We start from the raw sequence: 20,214 nt of genomic DNA, 5'->3' as shown, positions 1-20,214 counted from the left end.
ATGGTGAAATGTATTTCAACACTGGGTTTTTTAAAAAAGTCTACCCTCTGATTTGAATGGTTAATAATTAGCATTAAAAAAAATCAGCATGCAGAGGAAAAGCTAGAAAGTGAAATTGCAAGGTTGAAATCCACAGAAAGAACTGGCCCATGAAGCAACATCCACAAGAACCTAGACTGGGGACAGTTAGCATCACCTCTCAAACCATCCACACTGCCCATGAGAGAGGAAAGTCAGAGGCCACACGAGATCTTCCTCTGCTCCCCATGGTTACACGACAAGCCGTTCTGGGCACTGAAAGCCCATTCTGACACTAGCAAAACTTACCTGCTGCTTTCATGCAATTTATCTGGGGAAGAGAGCCAAGTTTTTCTTCACTTCCATATTAAATTCCAGAGCTATGAAATGAGATTGTGGGTTCCCTGTGGGTCCTCACAGTTGTAAGATGCACACAGATCTCTAAGGTAAGAGCACTTCTTCCATCAGACGACTGGTAACATCTTGCCCTCTAAAAACCTGGAGAAGTGTGTGAGGTTAGTGCTATTTACTGGCTCCAGGAGAGGATCAGCATTTGATGTGAACTCCTGAGGCATATGATGATAAGGATAATAATTACATGATGCTACTGATGATGCTTGATGCGTGGACGGTTTACCATGTATCGGGTACCACGATAATTGCTTTATTCAGACAACCTGGGTTTGTATTCTGGCTCTGCTAATCACCAGATATATAACCTTGAGCACCGTATTAACTTTACGAAACTCAATAAGCCTCATTATATTTTTCTGTAAAATGGATTAGTAATAATATCTACCTCATAGCATTATTACATGAATGAAATAAGATAATCTACACGTGGTTCTCAGCATGTTGTCTGACACATAATAAACTTTCAGAAAAGGTTGCCAGGAGTCAGGTATAATTATTTTTTAAAGAATTAAATAACTCGCTTATACTATTCATGCAACATTCAAATTCAAATGTGTTTGAGGCCAGTGGTTCTTAAATCCGGCTCTGCTTCAGAAACATGGATGGAGTTTTGTCTTCCCCGTACAAACCTACTGGCTCCATCTCCAGAGACTGATTCAGTAGCTGTGAAGTGCAAGGAAGATCGTGCACCTAGAACTAAAAGCCCTAAACAGTGCTGTCGACAAGCAGACCCCAGTGGAGAACTTTTGGCAATATCAGGAAGCCAGACATGGCACAGAGTGGAAGGGAGAATGATGAGGACTTTGGTATAGCATGGAAGGCGTGTAGAGAAAATGGTAAAGTGAGAGCTACTGTCCCCAGATTTCCTCCCACGCCAAGATTCTGAGTATGCCCCAGAGAAATAATTCACTTACCAGAAAGCTACACCTAACAGTTCATTGATTGTTGGACTTGTCAGTGCACTCAGGTACTGGCATCTTTTTCATTCGAATCTTACTTGAACTAAAGTAGAATCCATGAGAACTTGATTTGATCCAAAAGAACCCTGATTTTGATTTCTCCAAATATATGTAAAATAATTGTCAACTATTGACGTTAAGGAAAATTATCAAGAAATCAGGGCATCCCCAGAAAGACACTGGAATTTACCAAAAAAGACACCCCACATCCAGAGACAAAGGAGAAGCCGCAATGAGACAGTAGGAGGGGCGCAATCGCATTACAATCAAATCCCATAAATGCTGGGTGGGTGACTCACAAACTGGAGAACAGTTATACTGCAGAATTCCACCCACTAAAGTGAGGGTTCTGAGCCCCATATCAGGCTTCCAAACCTGGGAGTCCAGCAACGGGAGGAGGAATCCCCAGAGAATCAGACCCTGAAAGCCAGCGGGATTTGATTGCAGGTCCTCCACAGGACTGGTGGAAACAGAGACTCCACTCTTGGAGGGCACACAAAAAAATGTGTTCACCAGGACCCAGGGGGAAGGAGCAGTGACCCGATAGGAGACTGAACCAGACCTATCTGCTGGTGTTGGAGGGTTCCCTGCTGAGGTGGGGGGCAGCTGTGGCTCTCCAGGGAGGCAGGGGCACTGGCAGCAGGGGTTTTGAGAAGTGCTAATTGGTGTGAGCCCCCCCAGAGTCTGCCATTAGCCCCACCAAAGAGCCTGTGGGCTCCAGCGCTAGGTGGCCTCAGGCCAAACAACCAACAAGGTGTGAACACAGCCCTACCCATTAGCAGACAAGCAGATTAAAGCTTTACTGAGCTCCACCCACCCAGCCCTACCCACCATCAGTCCCTCCTATGAGGAAGCACACAGGAGGCTCCTAGATAGCTTCCATCACAAGAGGGCAGAAAGCAGTATTAAGCAGTATCAGCAGTATTTCATCTTGCAGAACTGAAAACCACAGCCACAGAAAGATAGAGAAAATGAAAAAGCAAAGGACTTTGTACCAGATGAAGGGACAGGATAAAGCCCCAGAAAAACAACTAAATGAAGAGGAGATAGGCACCCTTACAGAAAAAGAATTCAGAATAATGATAGTGAAGATGATCCAGGACTTTGAAAAAAGACTGGATGCAAAGATTGAAAAGTTTACCAAAGACCTAGAAGAATTAAAGAGCAAACAAACAGAGATATGCAACACAATAACGGAAATGAAAACTACACTAGAAGGAACCAACAGCAGATTAACAGAGGCAGAAGGGCGAATAAGTGACCTGGAAGACAGAATGGTGAAAATCACTGATGCGAAAAAGAATAAGGAAAAAAGAATGCAAAGAACTGAAGACAGTCTATGATACCTCTGGGACAATGTTAAATGCACCAACATTCGCATTATAGGGGTCCCAGTAGGAGATGAGAGAATGAAAGGATCTGAGAAAATATTGGAAGAGATTCTAGTTGAAAACTTCCCTAACATGGGAAAGGAAATAGCTACCCAAGTCCAGGAAGTGCAGAGAGTCCCAGGCAGGATAAATCCAAGAAGAAACACGCCAAGACATATAGTAGTCAAATTGACAAAAATTAAAGACAGAGAAATGTTATTAAAAGCAACAAGGGAAAAATGACAAATAACATACAAGGGAACTCCCATCAGGTTAACAGCTGATTTCTCAGCAGAAACTCTACAGGCCAGAAGGGAGGGGCATGATTTATTTCAAGTGATGAAAGGGAACAACCTACAACCAAGAATACTCTACCCAGCAAGGATCTTATTCAGATTTGATGGAGAAATCAAAAGCTTTACAGACAAGCAACAGCTAAGAGAATTCAGCACCACCAAACCAGCCCTACAAGTGCGAAAGGAACTTCTCTAAGCGGGAAACATAAGAGAAGAGAAGGACCTACAAAAACAAAAACAAAACAATTAAGAAAATGGTAATAGAAACATGCATACTGATAATTACCTTGAATGTAAATGGACTAAATGCACCAACCAGAAGACACAGTCTTGCTGAATGGATCCAAAAACAAGACCCATATATATGCTGTCTCAAAGAGACCCACCTAGGCACACATACAGACTGAAAGTGAGGGGATGGAAAAAGATATTCCATGCAGATGAAAATCAAAAAAAAGCTGGAGTAGCAATACTCATATCAGATTAAATAAACTTTAAAATAAAAAATGTTACAAGAGACAAGAAAGGATATTACATAAAGATCAAGGGATCCATCCAAGAAGAGGAGATAATTATAAATATATATGAACCCAATATAGGAGCACCTCAATACATAAGGCAAATGCTAATAACTATGAAAGTGGAAATGCAAGGCAGAAATAGAGACACAGATGTAGAGAACAAACACATGGACACCAAGTGGGGAAAGTGGGGAGGGTTGGGGGGGGATGAATTCGGAGATTGGGATACCAAATTGTACACTCTAAATGTATGCTGTTTATTGTCTGTTAACTGTATCTCAATAAAAGTTCTTAAAAAAAAAAAAAGAAAGAAATCAGGGCATCCTTAATGGGCTTGGGTGAAAAAGAATTTAGTTACTTTCCTACATGTCTTTTCAGAAAAGAACTAGATGGGGATATGTGTATAAAAACAGATGATTGAACTTGGTGTACCCCCCAAAAAATAATAAATAAATAAATAAAATTAAAAAAAAAAAGAAAATAGAAAAGAACTAGAAAACTAAGCAAAACTGTAATATATACAATCCTCGTATGAAGAACACACAAAACAAAAGAGGTTTATTTTTGTTTTGTTTTGTTTTTTTCTTTCTTTTTTGGGGGGGGCGGAGAGATCACTTTTCTGTGAATTGAAGCCTTCATGCAGAAACACAGATCTCTTCTTCATCAATAGCTCCTTTAAAGAATATGACTGTAGTTTAACCTAATACTCTAGATCAGTCTGAGTGGTGAAGAGAACAGCACAATTTCTGCAGTTAGAAGATTTTTTTCCTATCATCAAGATAGTTGTGAACACCAGTGTGTCAGGGACCCTTGAAGGCCAGCAGGCAGTCTTTGGTCTTTTGCCACCCATCAACCCTTCCTTCATCTGGAAAGAACATGAACTTGACCTCATTGGAGAACATGGAACCAAGAGCTTGGCCTGAGCTGTTAAATTTCCAAGAAATACATGTTGAAGAAGAGGAGAAAGTGACAGCATGAGATAGTCTATGAAGTCTTGAGCTGTTGCTCTTTCTATATATCACTCTCTCTATAAATCACTCTATATATCACTCTATGGCCATGAGAAAATGTATATGCACCTTAATTCACAACATTTTAACTAAAGAATAGAGCTGTCCCACTTCTTAATGACCCAAATGTAATTGAGTGTTTATCACTGTTGAATATATCACATATTTTTAAAATGGGAGCAAGATATCTTCTCTGAGGAAGAAGCAATGTCTTGGTATGATCAGCCTCTTTTCCCTTCTTCCTAAGATAGAGGAGAGAGTTTCACTTGTACAGACATAGTGAATTTATAAGAGTCTTGATTTTGGTTTTTCTACACTGGAGAAACTTTACCGGCAAGTAACATCTGATGTAAATTTGTGTAGAAATGAAAAATCGCGCTGTTGAAAATCACTTCTGATTTATATTAATTATTTGGAATACTAAACTTTAAATTCACTTACTAATTAAAACAAACAAAGAAAGTGAAAATACAGTTAATTAATTTAAGGCCTGGAAAGAAGAAGGTAGTCTCCTTTGACTTTTGGAAAAGAAGTTTCTCCAAATAATCGTTACAATATCACTGTTCACTAATATCTCCAAGTTTTGTTTGTTTAACATTATCAAATAAATAAGGTGTTCCTCATCTTATCCTTAATATATTTTCTATTGAATCATAACGGAAGACTTGAAGTTTGTCCCTGCTAGGGTATTTTATTGTTGGATTCAGTCCCAAACGTCAGCGTATTCCTATCTCTTGTCACCTCAGGTAACTGTTTGTTAAATTCTCAATTTCTCCTTCCTAATGCCTCTTGCAAATCGTCTTTATTTCCATTCCCCAAACCATTATCCTGATTCAGACCCTCATTTGATGGGTTTAGGCTAGTCTAGTAATGTCCCAACTGGTCCCTGTTAGTTTGCAACCTCGGAAGTTCCCTGAGTGAAATCTGAAACTGGCCCCCATATATGGAGGGCAAGGAGAGACTGAAGAAAGAGGCGGCCATTCCAGATTGGTAGGGAAGTTTTAATAAGCAAGGAGACTTACTTACAAGTCTTGTCTTGAATGACCACAAGGTGAGTAGATCTCTGCAACCACGCCCCAGGATCTTAAGGGTTTATATTGAGGCCTTGACAAGGTTCAGTCACGTATTCAGTCCAGATGGTCTCAACAACACTTACCTCTCTCGAGTATTTACTCCCTGAAAGGGCTACTAGCATGGGAACAATAGGGAGAATGTACATTCCAAGGACAGGGGAGGGGTGAGGGTTCTGCTTGAGGGTCAACTGGCAGACACATCCTCTCCATGACTTCCTCCGACAGTCCCTTCAACTCCATTATTCTCCTGCTGCCCCTGCCTCCACGCCACCTGTCAGCAGGCTGCTGGATGAATGCTGCTGACATACCACTGTGATTATGTGACCACCTTGCTCCATCCCAACTATTGAATGATGGGAAAGGGCCTCAACTTAGTGTTCAACTTCCTTCATATTTAATACAAACTTTCTAGCACTGCCTTTTTTCTACCCTGCTTCCAGATAGCCATCCCATGCTCTGATAAGAGTAGAGTTTCCATCATTCCCCAAATTCAGTTTGGCTTGTTTTACACTAAATTTCATGCCAGCTTCCCTGTGTACAATACTCTCCTCTGAAACTCTCTATGAAAGACTTATCTCTCAAGAGTTGTCTTGAATCCTAAACTCCTCCATGAAGCTCTTCCTCATTTTCAGTATACCCTTCACCACCGAATGACCATTGTAAACTCTCTTATCAATCAAACTCTTCCCTTTTTTAAAAAAAATTTTTATTTTATATTGGGATATAGCTGATTAACAATGTTGTGTTAGCTTCAGGTGTACAGCAAAGTGATTCAGTTATACATATACATGTATTAATATCTATTCTTTTTCAAATTCTTTTCCCATTTAGGTTATTATAGAATATTCAGTAGTGTTCTCTGTGCTATACAGTAGGTCCTATTGGTTATCTATTTTAAATATAGCAGTGTGCACATGTCAATCCCATGATTATTTCCATCCATGTTGCTGCAAATGGCATTATTTCATTCTTTTTAATGGCTGAGTAATATTCCATTGTATATATGTACCAATCTTCTTTATCTGTTCACCTGTCGATGGACATTTAGGTTGCGTTCATGTCTTGGCTATTGTAAACAGTGCTGCAGTGAACATTAGGGTGCATGTATCCTTTCAAACCACATTTTTCTCCAAATATATGCCCAAGAATGAGATTGCTGGATCATGTGGAAACTCCATTTTTGGTTTTTTGAGGAACCTCTGTTCTGTTTTCCATAGTGGCTGCACCAATTTACACTCCCACAAGCAGTGCAGGAGGGTTTCCTTTTTTCCATACCCTTTCCGGCATTTGTTATTTGTAGATTTTTTAATGATGGCCATCCTAACCAGTGAGAGGTAGTCTCTGTATTATTTCTTAAACTGCATATAAAATTTATATTATCTAAAAGAAAAATTTAATTAAAAATGTAACATATACACAAAAACCCCCCCAAAATGTGAATTTCTTCATGGACTTTGTGAAAAGAAAAAGAACAGAGTATTTAAGCATCCTTTTTCTAGGTTTTTTCATTTCTGTATTCACCATGTGCCCAGAACTGTGCCCTGTGAGAATGAAAGGATAGAGTAAGTGCCTTCATGGTGCTCACAACTAATAATACAGATAAGCACTAAAAAAGTAAACACACATGTAATTTTTCTGTAGAGAAAAATAATGGAATTGTGAGGAATGATTTATTTTGGATAGAGGATTTAAAAAAAAATAACCTCCCTAGGAAGCAACATTTTAGCCAAAATCTAGTATATGAAAGGAAATAAGGCACTCGAAAAGATGAGGAAGGGAAATGAGCCCTGAAAAATTATACCTCAAAGTGTGAAAAAGATCATGTCCTTTCAAGGAACTGAAACCCCAGTGGCCGAAGCATAATGAGCCTATGGAGGGGGGAAGCCCAAAATGAAGTGGGAAGATGGGCAGGGGCCAGGTGGTGGTGCAGGAAAAAATTTGGTTTTTATTTTTTCAATTACATTTCAGTGTAGAGGGTGGGAATCTATGGAAAGTTTTTAAACAGGAGAATGAGAGGGTCTCGATTAAAGCTACCACTTGGGAGTACCATAAGCGACAGACTGAAAGCACTGGGACCAGTTCTGTAGCTATTGTAAAAGTCCAGGGAAGCAAAGATGCTTCTTTGGGCTAGGGTGGTGTAGTTTAAGTGATGAATAAGAGATGGATTTCAGATGTACTTTGAAGGTAGCATTGTTAGGATTGTTGATGGATGGGAGAAGGATGGTTGAAGACAGTTATCAAGAGTAACTCCTGAATATATGTATTAAATAACTGGATGAACTACAGTGCCATTTGGCAGATATGGAAAATTAAAGAAAGAACAGATTTAGAGGAATTTCAAGAATTCAGTTTTGACCTATTTAAATATGAAGTGCTATATGCCATCTCAATTGAGATGCAAATTTTGCAGTTGGATAAGCCCCCAAAGGATGTTTGGGTTAGAGATATAAATGTGCTAATTGTTAGCATATGAATGAGTGAGAAATGAGAATATCACTTAGGAGATGATGTGAACTGGGAAAAGGCATCTTGGGAATGAGCTCCTAGGAACTCAATAGATAGATCAGATTTCTAGTGATGAAATATTCTGTATGTAGGAGAATGTAATAAGCAAGTGGAGTAAAAATGTCTAAGAGGATTTTAGGGACAAATGGGTCATCCAGGTGGATGTTGAATTGACTGGTTGGGTCCTAAAGAATGATGAAAGAATTAGGAGGATGGAGAATGACATTGAATCAATGCAAATGTATATAATAAATGAGCAGGACCCTGTGGGGCCTTCCTGGATTCAGACTCCCCCCACCCTCCATGCCCCCCACCTCTTGTTTGTAAAAAACAGCTTTAGCCTCCTATGCCTTCCCTGAGTTCCAAAGAGCAAAATTAATCAGAGAGGTAAGAAAATGAGAAAATGCAGAAACAAAAGAAAATAGTCAAGCAAGACAAAATAATAATAGTTTAGCCATAAAACAAAGTCAAGACCATTTAGTTCTTCCTCAAGGGCTATAGATAATATCCTGAGCCATATCCTTTAGTTATCTTGCAGATACTAAAACCCTCATCCGATGGGAGAAAGTAACTACTTGCTGACCACCACTGTGTAGACCCCAGACAGGTTGGAGTCAAAAAGTTGATAATTGAAATTCCTGAAACATCACCCTGTTACCTCACCATATACCACTCAGAGAACTCTGCAGGAGCCAATCATGTACCCTACAACTCACACCCTAATGTTGCCTCTCAAAACTGTTACCTGAAAGCCATGGAGAAGTTCAGGTATTTTGAACATGAGCTGCCCATACTCCTTTCTTGGCACATTGCAATAAATGCTCTGCTTTCCTTCACTATAACCCAGTGTCAGTAGATTGACTTTGCTACATGTCCAGTGAGTGGAACCAAGTTTGGTTCAGTAACAAAAATAAATCAACTCATAACATATAAGTTTATATGGGATGCAAAGCAGTTGAAACTTGGTCCCAGAGAAAAGCAAGCAATTGATGATACTATATTTTTAAAGCATGGCTTTGGCAGCTGAGAATAGGATTTTCCAAAGGAGACCCATGCACAAGACAGGGAAACAAGTCAGAAAGCCCTCACTGTAATCCAGGAGTTAAAATTGAGATTTAAGGTGGTGGCCACCAGGTAACGGAGAGAATTGATTTGATGGATATTTAGAAAGTTGAATTGACGAGACTGTGGCTTGTGACTGGAGTGGAAAGTGATTCCCAAGTTTCTGCCTTGAGTAACCCCATGCGACAGAGTACAGAAGAGCAGGGACAGATCAGGAAAAGTTGGGACTCTATGTTGCCTTCAGTGCCTGTATTTCAGCCTGTTAGAGCTGTGCTGTGAGCAGATACTATATAGATTCCCTGAGGACTCTGAGCACAGTTAATCTCTGTCTTAGTTTCCTTGTAAATAGAGTAGGAATTGGAATGAGTTGATCTCTACACTGCCTTCTATTCTTAAAAAAAATTCTATTACTGCCATGGAATATGAAAGAAAAATATCAGTACTCAAATAATTTAGAGACAAAATCCTCTTGCTTGAAACAAACTTGAATTTACTCATTTCTTGGCCACATTTGACATAAATTGGTGCTCTTCATTTTTTATCATAAAGCAGTTTTTCTACTATGCAATTCTCCTTTTCACTATCTGCAGTTCAGCGCTTCATCACTTGGAAATTAGGGGGTGCCCTAAATGACAGCATCTCAAGTGCTCAGTTGACATTGAGGAGAGAGTATAGTCATTGAATCTTCTGTAGAAGAATTCATCATTCTGTGCAAATCAACGCCCAATTTCCTTTTTTAGATCTTAGGGAACATTATAAAATGTGGGCATTGTTATCTTCACCTTCCTTCTCAATTTTTATCATTTCTCTGAAGATTTGGTATCATAAATGTAATTTTAGTGAATGTATACTACCATATTTCTATTTACTTCTTTCATTAGTATAATTTTCTAACATTTCAGCTTCTTATTTCTATTTCCTTAAGATGTCTACCAACATCTTCTAGAAACCTTGAGCTTTTATATTTAAAGCTTCATTTAGTTCTCTCTGCCAGTGATTAAAAATAACAATAGTAAATAAAGCTAGATCCAGCCATTATCCTTGGAAAATCACTGCTTATCCCTAAACCAAAACCAATGTTTTCCTTAATATTCTATCCTCAAATTCATCTTTATAACTCTCTTTGCATTCATATTTAATTTTTAAAAATTTAAGTAAACATCTGTGCTGTCAGTGTGAAGTTTAAAGTCCAAATAAGGAACACCTCCTGCATTCTTCCCAGCACTACTTTTGTAGTTTTATCAAAAAGCCATTAAGCTTGTTTACATAATTTGTGCTTTATAAAGCCCTGGGATTTAGCTGATCAAATTCTATTATCCTCTATAATGGTAAAAGCTGTTCATGTCTTTTTAATCTAATATTTATAGAGAGCTTGTTACTCAAGTTCCTAAGCACTTGCACTCAGTAATATCATTTTATTTATCATAATGCCCCTCAGAAGTTTCTGTAGTGCAGTGTGGGGAGCGGGGGTGGAAATGGGCTGCTGGGGTGGGATGCTTGGGCTCTTGTGGAAAGCATCATGGACCTGCTCCCCACGCCTGTTGACATCAGCCCCTGCCAGCCCCCCAGCAAAGCAAAGCAGGTCCTTGTCTATCATATTCATTTTCTAAGCAGCTTTCAATAACACCAATTTATTATCTCATAGTTTCTGTGGGTCAGGACTCTGGCACTGGTTAGCTGGGGTGACTGCTCAGGGTCCCACAGGCTGAAATGAGGGGTCAGCAGGGCTGTGATCTCATCTGAGGCTTGGGATCCTATTCTGTGTTCATTCAGGTTGTTGACAGAATTCAGTTCCTCGAGGTTTTAAGACTGAGAGTCCCATTTTCTTGTTGGCTGTTGGCTGTTGGCTGTTAATTGCTCTCAGTGACCTCTAAATGCTCTTTCAGGAGCTCACCTGATTCGGCCATGTCTAATAGCCACCCAGTATAACTACCTGTTTGATTAACTTAAGTCAACTGGGGACCTTACTGACACCAGCAAAATCTCTTCACCTTTGGTGTACAGAGTAACCTAATCACAGGAGTGATATCCCACCATATTTACCTGTCCCACCCACATTCAAGGAGTGGGATCAGGGAGGGCACACCAGGGATCAGGAATACTTCCGTATTCTTCTTACCACACCTACCTCTATGCCTCATTATACTATTCATAATTCCAGCTGCATATAGTCTTGCCTTTTAAGTAACAATGCCATATTTAGTTTGGAAAGAATTAAGCTTTATTATTTATTATTTGTCTTATTTATTATTTATTATTTGTCTTTTCTAAAATAGGAGAATTTGAAGATATAGATAAGCAAAAATAAAAATTGCTTACCAGCTAGAGATAAGAATTACTAACATGTTAGGAAATACGTGATAAGATTTTGTATTTTACACTTATAGCTATGTATATACTATTGAGGGAAAACTAAATGCCAGGCACTGTTCTAAGTAGATAACACACATTAACTCATCTAATAATTCACAACAACCCCACGAGGTATATAATATGACTCATTCTCATTTTTGGATGAGGAAACTGAAGCTCACAGTAAGTAAGTCCTAAATTACACATCTAGTGGGTTACGGTGATTGACTTCTTAGACAGGCTTGAGTGATCCAGAGCCTGAGTTCATAGCTACTGTGAGTGCACGTGTGCACACGCATGCATGTATGTGTGAGTGCCCATGTGTGTGTTATTCATCCACATGGCCACATGTGTGCATACAAATGGTACTCCTCATTTTGGATTCTGTAGTCTGATTTTTAATATGATTTCTGACATGAGCATCTCTGATTCATATCTTTTCATTATCATCCAAACTTCCTCACACAACTCTAATTCATTGTGGTTTGGACAGCATTTTTGCTGTAAACTATTTACTTCTTAAGTGTCCCACTGATGCCTTGGGGTTTTTAATCAGAGAACACATTTTAAATGAAATCAGTTTATAAACCATTAAGCAATTATTATCAATTTTAGCTCTTAATTCGGCTACAAGTATGTTCTCGAATACAAATTTCTGAGAGCTTTTACAGGATACTTTGTGTATTTCTTGTGTACCTACATTAATTATCCCTTAGGGTTTGAGCCCAACTTTTAGGATGATTTAAATTCTATTCCCGAAACCTAGTTACTTTTTCAGTGTAAAATGTCAAACTGAACCTAACAAAATCTGGTTTGAGAAGGTAACAAGATTGAATGGAATTGTATTCGGTCTCATCAGTGATATTTAATATGATTGTAGCCCCTCATTTCCTTTTTTGCAAGGAAACCAGCTAGAAGTGAGGACACACAGAGCTCTCCTCTTCTGTATGAGGGCTTATTAACATTCACAGGCCAAACACCCCTATGCTTCTACCCCTTCGTGCTCCTGTGTGTCACGCACTCTCTCTCTGAGGTGTTCACGTTCTAAACGTGTAAGCCTCAAAACACTGGCTTCTTTCATTTTCTTCCCCCCACTCGTTTGTATTTTTTCTCATCAAAGGCATTTGCCCTCCTCTTTCTGTCTCCTAACCTAGTTTGCCTCCTCTGTCATTAACCCACACATAGAATAGCTCTCCTCTGTCTTCTTTCACATCATCTCCTCTTTGTCGACGTCTCACAAGCTGTCTTTGTTATAAACCTTTGTAATCACTCAGCAACTCCTGCTTCACGCGCTCAGCTATTTCAGTTCCTCACAATCAGTATAAATCTTTGAATTCAATTCTGTTCATACAGCTCCAATTGAAAATCTAGGAACCAACTCACTGATCAAATACAGCCTGAAAGGAGAGCTCTTCTCTGTAACTGATTACTCACCCGCCCAAGACTCCCTTTCAGATTCACACTCTTATTCCACAGATGACTTCTACCTGCCAGGCTTTCTTTTAAATCTCTTCATTGTGTGTCAGTCACAGTGACAAGTTAATACTACAGAAGTTCTCAAATGGTTTTCAAACTTTAAATCAAGAAAGGGAGAGGGAAGCTGTAAGAAGTCCGGTGAGGCCCACATGGTGGGATGAAACCCAGGAAGGGGAGGCAGGACACAAAGTAAAATCAAGATGGCCTTAGATCTAGAAACAAGCAGCTCTGTCACCTCTGGAGCCTCCAGTAGTGGTACCCCAGATACAAATGCGCCCACCTTCAAACATTTTTACACACCTGCCTAAACAATGTTTTAAACACACTGCCTTTTTGGTGCTTTAAAGGCACTGCCTTTGTTGTGCGATTTCCCTGCTCAAAAACTGAGAATGGTTTCACCTTGTCTATGGCTAGGGATTATTGTTTGTTTTCCTCTGTCATTTGGGATCTGAAACTCTTGTCTAGTCCACAAAAATCAGCTTGTGTATTATGCAGGTTGGAAAACAAAACAAAACAAAAACAAAACCTTGGAAAATCTAGTTAAATCAGCTCAAAGTGCAAGAATAACCTCACACTTATTCACTAGGAATTCCTCCCTTCTGACTAAACTTAAAACCAATATGCCTGCGCTTCTGTCCTTCTAAACCCTTGGTTTTTCAGTTTTCTAGGTTGCCTTTCATTCCTTCTGAGTAAATCAACTTCCATTTCAGAAGATTCCTGACAATTTTAGCAGGAGAATCTCATAGAGCAGCTAATCTCTCTTCTTATCTTTTCTCTTGCTCTAATTAATGCAACCAAGAAAATTAAGTAATAAACTGCACCAATATGGCATGTTACCTAAACTGGCAAATATTGGAGTCCTGTTTCTGGGGCTGACTTAACATAGAAGCAAAGCTCATCAATGCCTCACATAAGTGACTGCCACATGACAGCATTTGTCTCATTTATGACAAGTGAGAAAATAACTTTGGAAAAAGGTATACCTGTGGGTGAAGTTGTCAAAAATCTCTGTTGTATTTATGTACAAAGGGGGTCATAAAGCTGACCTCCCTCACGTAATCATTAATCTCATATCCTGTTTCTACTCATATTTTTGAGTGTGAAAATCAGCATTAAAAAATGAGACTATACAAGAACTTGCTAGATCCTCATCATTCTTTATCGTCATTACTGTTATTTTTCCTTTTTTGATTTATGTACATATATTTTATTTTCTCTTCACTGAAACCATAATTGCCCCTTCCGCCTCCAGGCTCACTTGGTGGACCTCCAGGTTTCAGGGCTGAGAGGAGGTAGCATGTTTTCGAGAGGTGATTTGACGCCCTAGCTGATCCAGGCGGCAGGACAGTCAGGTGAGAATAGGAAGTTTATGACGACACTGTCGCCGCTAGCCGCGTACAGAGTAGAATCCAACACATTCTGTTCTCAGTATTTAGAAGACTATAAAATACTAGTGGATGTTTTGCTCATGTCTCCTATTGCTGCAATCCAAACTGCTTGCTGTCTATATCTGGGGCGCCCTGTCATTATGAAATCCCCTTCACCACACCAGTGTTTATTCACCCAACAATTTCCTCCCCTCCCCTATGTCAGAACTCATGCTTCCTGTTTCCCATGCCTTCTTCTTGTTAATTTACTCCCTCATTCGGGTGTAGCACATTCTCTCGTAGTTTCTTGATCCTTTAATACAACCTGTCCTTCTCCCTAGGAATTAGAAGGACACTCTTTTACTCGCTGATGTTCTGAAATTTCACAACAACCTGCCTTAGAATAGGTCTGTTTTCATCTGTTGGCTAGGTGCTCACTTTCACACTGACAACTCCTCATATTTCTTTTTATTTTTCTATTTGTGATTTTTGTCTCTTCTGATTTCTCTGTTTTCTCCTTCTAGAATGACTTTTCATCCTGGTTTTAAATCAAAGAGCTCTTTTTTGTTCTTCAAATGTTCCATTTTAATAGCATGCTATTATCACTTCATCTATGCAAAATCTTTTCTTGTATCTCAAGGATAATAACATTTTTTTCCTTTCCACAGTTTTCTCCAAGTTCCTTTTCTCTGCTCATTTTCCTCTTTTTTTGTCCTCTAATCTCCTCAGCTTCCCTCAGATTCCTAATAATTATTAGCTATGTGTTTATTATTAGGAAGAGAGGCTCTTGGAGTTCCCTGGTGGTTCAGTGGTTAAGACTCCACAGTTCCACTGCAGGGGGCACGAGTTCTATCCCTGGTTGGGGAAGTTCCTCATGTCACGTGGTGGAGCAAAAAAACTGGAAAAAAAAAAAAAAAGTGTTGACTTTGAACTTTACTTTTAGTTAGACTGGCCATATGTCCTGTATGCCCAGTATAGTCCCATTTTACTTCTTTTGCCCTGATATAGTTATAAATAGTTCTCCCTTTTACTCGCAGTAGTGTCCTGGTTTGAATATGTCTATATATTTATCATACATATTTATGAATGTATGTGTGTACATAAATATATTTGAGCTTTAGTGGGGTTTTAGGTAGAAAAAAGTTAGGTGCCAGTGTTTAATCAACATTGTAACCAGAAAATCTCTTATTCATTTTTAATCCCCTGATTTAATACCATAGAACCAAATCATTTTTCTAAACACATATTTTTAAAATTCATTAAAATGTTTAAATTTTCATATTGATTAATATTTCCCTTTTTGTGTAAAGGATGTCATCATTTTTAAGTGTTTATTGTTGACTCTGTATAAGAGGTAATATGATAGATGCTTTCATCTATAGTAGCACTCCATCTGTTCCATCTATTCCTCACCACAACCCTGGGAGATGTTAGTATTCCAATTTAGAAGACATGTGAACTCAGACACGGACAGGTTTTAAAATTTTCCAAACAGCTAATGAGTGTATAAATATCTTATCATCCATGGGTGCATCTATAACAGGATTTACAAACAGCATAAAGAATGAGGTTTGAATGAGAAGCTTCCCTATCTTTTAGTGGCATAAATTTATCACTTTTTCATTTTTAATAGGTTGAAACATTTTAGAAACCCTTGGTTCTTACAACTAAAATAATATAAATTACTATTACTATTATTATTTAAAATTTTTCTTCCCCCAGTCCTGATGTCTGATTAACTAGCATTTAGGCTGTGTTCTGGGATGTCTGTCTTGTTCACTCCTGAATCCAGCGGTGTCTGGTATATAGTTGGCACTAATAAATGCACTGTTCCAAACAAACCTATGCTACTCTGGCTTTTTTGTAGTTGTAAGTAGCCACCATTAGTTACAGATAGATGAGTAGGTCTGAGTAACTTCTCCATCAATCTCAGTACTATATAAGAAACAAGTATGAGACAAAAGTCTGCCTCACCTACAATTAGAAGGCAAATATTTATTAGCAATAGGCTCAAAAGTTGCCTGTACATCCTGTTCTGTAAATTTGAAGGTCTAAGCTCTCTATCCCTTTAGTTTTTCCAACTGCTCCTCCTGTGGATACTTCTCTTACAGCAAATATGAAAACATTCTAGAAGCAAGACTGAGTTTACTTTATAATTGGGATCAGGCAACCAGAATCCTCCAGTTCAGTGCATGAAAAAGAACAATGTAAGAACCCAGCCTTAGTCACCTATGAAAAGTAAAAGGTAAACAGCTCCCTAGATTCCTTTATCCTTTTGAATCAAGAGTCAGGGGGAATCTCTAAATTATTTTAGCCAATCAATTTAGGTGAACATCGGTAATCTTACCAATAAAAATCCATCCCCCAAATTGTAACTAAAATTAAATTAACTTATAATTAACAATAATTATAATTACAATTAATTACTTAATAAAACATGAGGTATTGAGCAGTGACAAATGCTACGTATACACTTGTATCCACCTCTGAAGTTTTTTTCTTGAAATGCTAGCCAACCACCTGCAGAGTGTGTGTTTTTGCTTAGAGCAACCCTATGCCAACTATTGGGTATAAACTAACTAATACAAATGTAATTATATCAGACTGTCCCTATGGATTATTTTTAAGGTAAACTACAGACCACAAAAAGTATGAATTGAATAACTATCCAAATCGCCCACCAAGTATTTGTAAAAGGAATTTTGTCAACATAAGTTGTGAATTTGGAAAACATTTGCAGAAACGGATTCCTTTAACATTGTCAGTGTGCTGGTTCATTGTTGTAAAGCACAGCATTAAGTCCTAGTGATACTTATCATCAGTGATGCTCCTGTGTTAATTAATCACACTGCTGGATCACTCCTGCTGGTTACTAACTGCAGTTCAGGCCAACGTGGACACCATTGTCCTTTACATTCTGTTTGGTCCATTTTTCTTTCTCATGTCCTTATTTTCAGCCTTCCCTCAGAGTTCTCCCTTGAATAGGAGAAAAGAAATCTGATATGACATTAACGTATTAATGTAATATGTTACCTCTCCCAGTGGTATGTCCATTTCAAAGAGAATAGCAAGAGGAATCAAAATATGAAGAAGATATTTTCAAATAGAGCATTTTCAAATGCTCTCTAAGTCATTCCTGCCTGTGTATACAGAAAACAATAGCCCAAGTGATTTTTAAAGGCCTCCCCACGTGAAGTTTTTGTTTGTCTGAGAGCTGGTGAGCTCTGTTTCTATTACTAATTACTCTTACTTTTGCTTCAACGTGTACTTTACACCAAGTTGTTTTTTTCTAGTTATCTCATTCCATAAACAGACTCTAGAGGAAGATGAGCTCAGAGAAAAAAATCAAATTAAATATTACGTGGAAACAAAATATAAAGGAACACACTGTGCAATAGAATATTTACTCCCTCTGGGAAGAAAATCATCTATTATCGATCATATTTCCACCACCTCTACTCTCTCTGAGTTCCATCTTCCTTTTGAAAATTCTAGATTCTGTTTATTGAAAGATTCAGTATCCCCATGTACAATATTCATTTTTAATATTTGAAATCCTAATTTCCATTCCTATTTGAAAGTAAAACACTCTGACTCCCATGTAACATTTGACTAATTCCTCCAGGTGACAATACATTGTGAGGGTCTGTCTATAATTAGGGGTGAGTAAGAACCTGGCGTGCATCATTAGGGGTGAGTAAGAACCCGGCGTGCTCAGAAGCTTCTACGGATGCTGGGACTTTATCAGTATGTTGCCTGTCTGGATGATACAGTTTTGGTTGTCAGTAATTCCAATCTCGTTTAGGTATTTTTGGTTAGTAGTGGAAAGTAAAAAGGGGTCATAGTTTTTGCTACTTAAAAAAGGAAATTAGAAGTTGCATTTGGAGGAGATACATTGTTAAATCCAGTGATATTGTCTTTCTCCCATTTCAAGCCCTGGGCAGAAACCTTATGAAAACATTTGGATGGACTATTATGGCCCTATTGAGCAACTGACTGCATTGCAAAGTTGTTAAAATAAATTTTTGGTGCCAGTTCAGTTTGTCTTCAGCTTTATAGACATGGTCTTATTCTTATTGATCGCTCTTCCTTTCATGGAAAGCATAATAAAGGAAAGAAGAAAACAGTGGCCAAAGTGGTCAATATGTTAAGGCTTTCTTTTTCAGTACTCCTATGTCATGGTGCTTTAATAGACTGCAAATCTATTGGAGACGTTCCTACGTGATAATAATCTTGCTTTAAAGGGGATATTAATTTTCTGTGTCATTGTGCGAAAATATTTAATGTATAAATTATTCCTAAATATCATGGAAATGTTATAAGCATGCAAATCTCAACTTTGCTTTAACAAACTTACATAAGAAATCATTTCTTTTTTTTTTTTTTTTTTTTTTTACAACTTCCCACTGACTATTTTACAGTTGGTAGTATATATATGTCTGTGCTACTCTCTCGCTTCTTCTCAGTTTCCCCTTCACCCCCCGCCCCCTCCCATACCTCGAGTTCTCCAGTCCATTCTCTGTATCTGCTTCCTTGTTCTTGTCACTGAGTTCATCAGTACCATTTTTAGATTCCGTATATGTGAGTTAGCATACAATATTTATCCTTCTCTTTCTGACTTACTTCACTATGTATGACAGATTGTAGTTCTATCCACCTCATTACATATAGCTCCATCTCATCCCTTTTTATAGCTGAGTAATATTCCATTGTATATATATGCCACATCTTCTGTATCCATTCATTTGTTGATGGGCATTTAGGTTGCTTCCATGTCCTGGCTATTGTAAAGAGTGCTGCAATAAACATTATGGTACAAGTTTCTTTTGGGATTATGGTTTTCTTTGGGTATATGCCCAGGAGTGGGATGACTGGATCATATGGTAGTTCTAGTTGTAGTTTTTTAAGGAACCGCCAAATTGTTTTCCATAGTGGCTGTACCAACTTACAGTCCCACCAGCAGTGCAGGAGAGTTCCCTTTTCTCCACACCCTCTCCAACATTTGTTGTTTCCAGACTTTGTGATGATGGCCATTCTGATTGGTGTGAGGTGATACCTCATTGTGGCTTTGACTTGCATTTCTCTGATGGTTAGTGATGTTGAGCATCTTTTCATGTGTTTGTTGGCCATCTGTATGTCTTCTTTGGAGAAATGTCTATTTAGGTCTTCTGCCCATTTGTGGATTGGGTTATTTGCTTTTTTGGTATGAAGCTGCATGAGCTGCTTGTATATTTTGGAGGTTAATCCTTTGTCCGTTGTTTCATAGGCAATTATTTTTTCCCATTCTGAGGGTTGCCTTTTAGTCTTGTTTATGGTTTCTTTTGCTGTGCAAAAGCTTTTAAGTTTCATGAGGTCCCATTCATTTATTCTTGATTTTATTTCCATGATTCTAGGAGGTGGGTCAAAAAGGATGTTGCTTTGATGTATGTCAAAGAGTGTTCTGCCTATGTTTTCCTCTAGGAGTTTTATAGTGTCTGGCCTTACATGTAGGTCTTTAATCCATTTGGAGTTTATTTTTGTGTATGGTGTTAGGAAGTGTTCTAATTTCATTCTTTGACATGTAGCTGTCCAATTGTCCCAGCACCACTTATTGAAGAGGCTGTCTTTTTTCCATTGTATACTCGTGCCTCCTTTGTCAAAGATAAGGTGCCCATATGTGTTTGGGCTTACTTCTGAGTTCTCTATTCTATTCCATTGATCTTCCTTTCTATTTTTGTGCCAGTACCATACTGTCTTGATCACTATGGCCTTGTAGTATAGTTTGAAGTCAGGAAGCCTGATTCCACCAACT

General features: G+C 38.4%; 1 protein-coding gene across 1 annotated transcript in view; it reads left to right on the top strand.

The window, feature by feature from the left end:
- Positions 1-20,214, top strand: part of CNTNAP2 (contactin associated protein 2) — a 2,049,865-nt gene that overhangs the window by 1,315,853 nt on the left and 713,798 nt on the right. The gene's annotated exons all lie outside the window — the stretch shown is intronic.

This window comes from Hippopotamus amphibius, chromosome 4, assembly GCF_030028045.1.
Source record: "Hippopotamus amphibius kiboko isolate mHipAmp2 chromosome 4, mHipAmp2.hap2, whole genome shotgun sequence".
Classification (NCBI taxonomy): Eukaryota; Metazoa; Chordata; class Mammalia; order Artiodactyla; family Hippopotamidae; genus Hippopotamus; species Hippopotamus amphibius.
The sequence above is the reverse complement of the archived record's forward strand: the minus strand, read 5'-3'. Positions and strand labels throughout refer to the sequence as shown.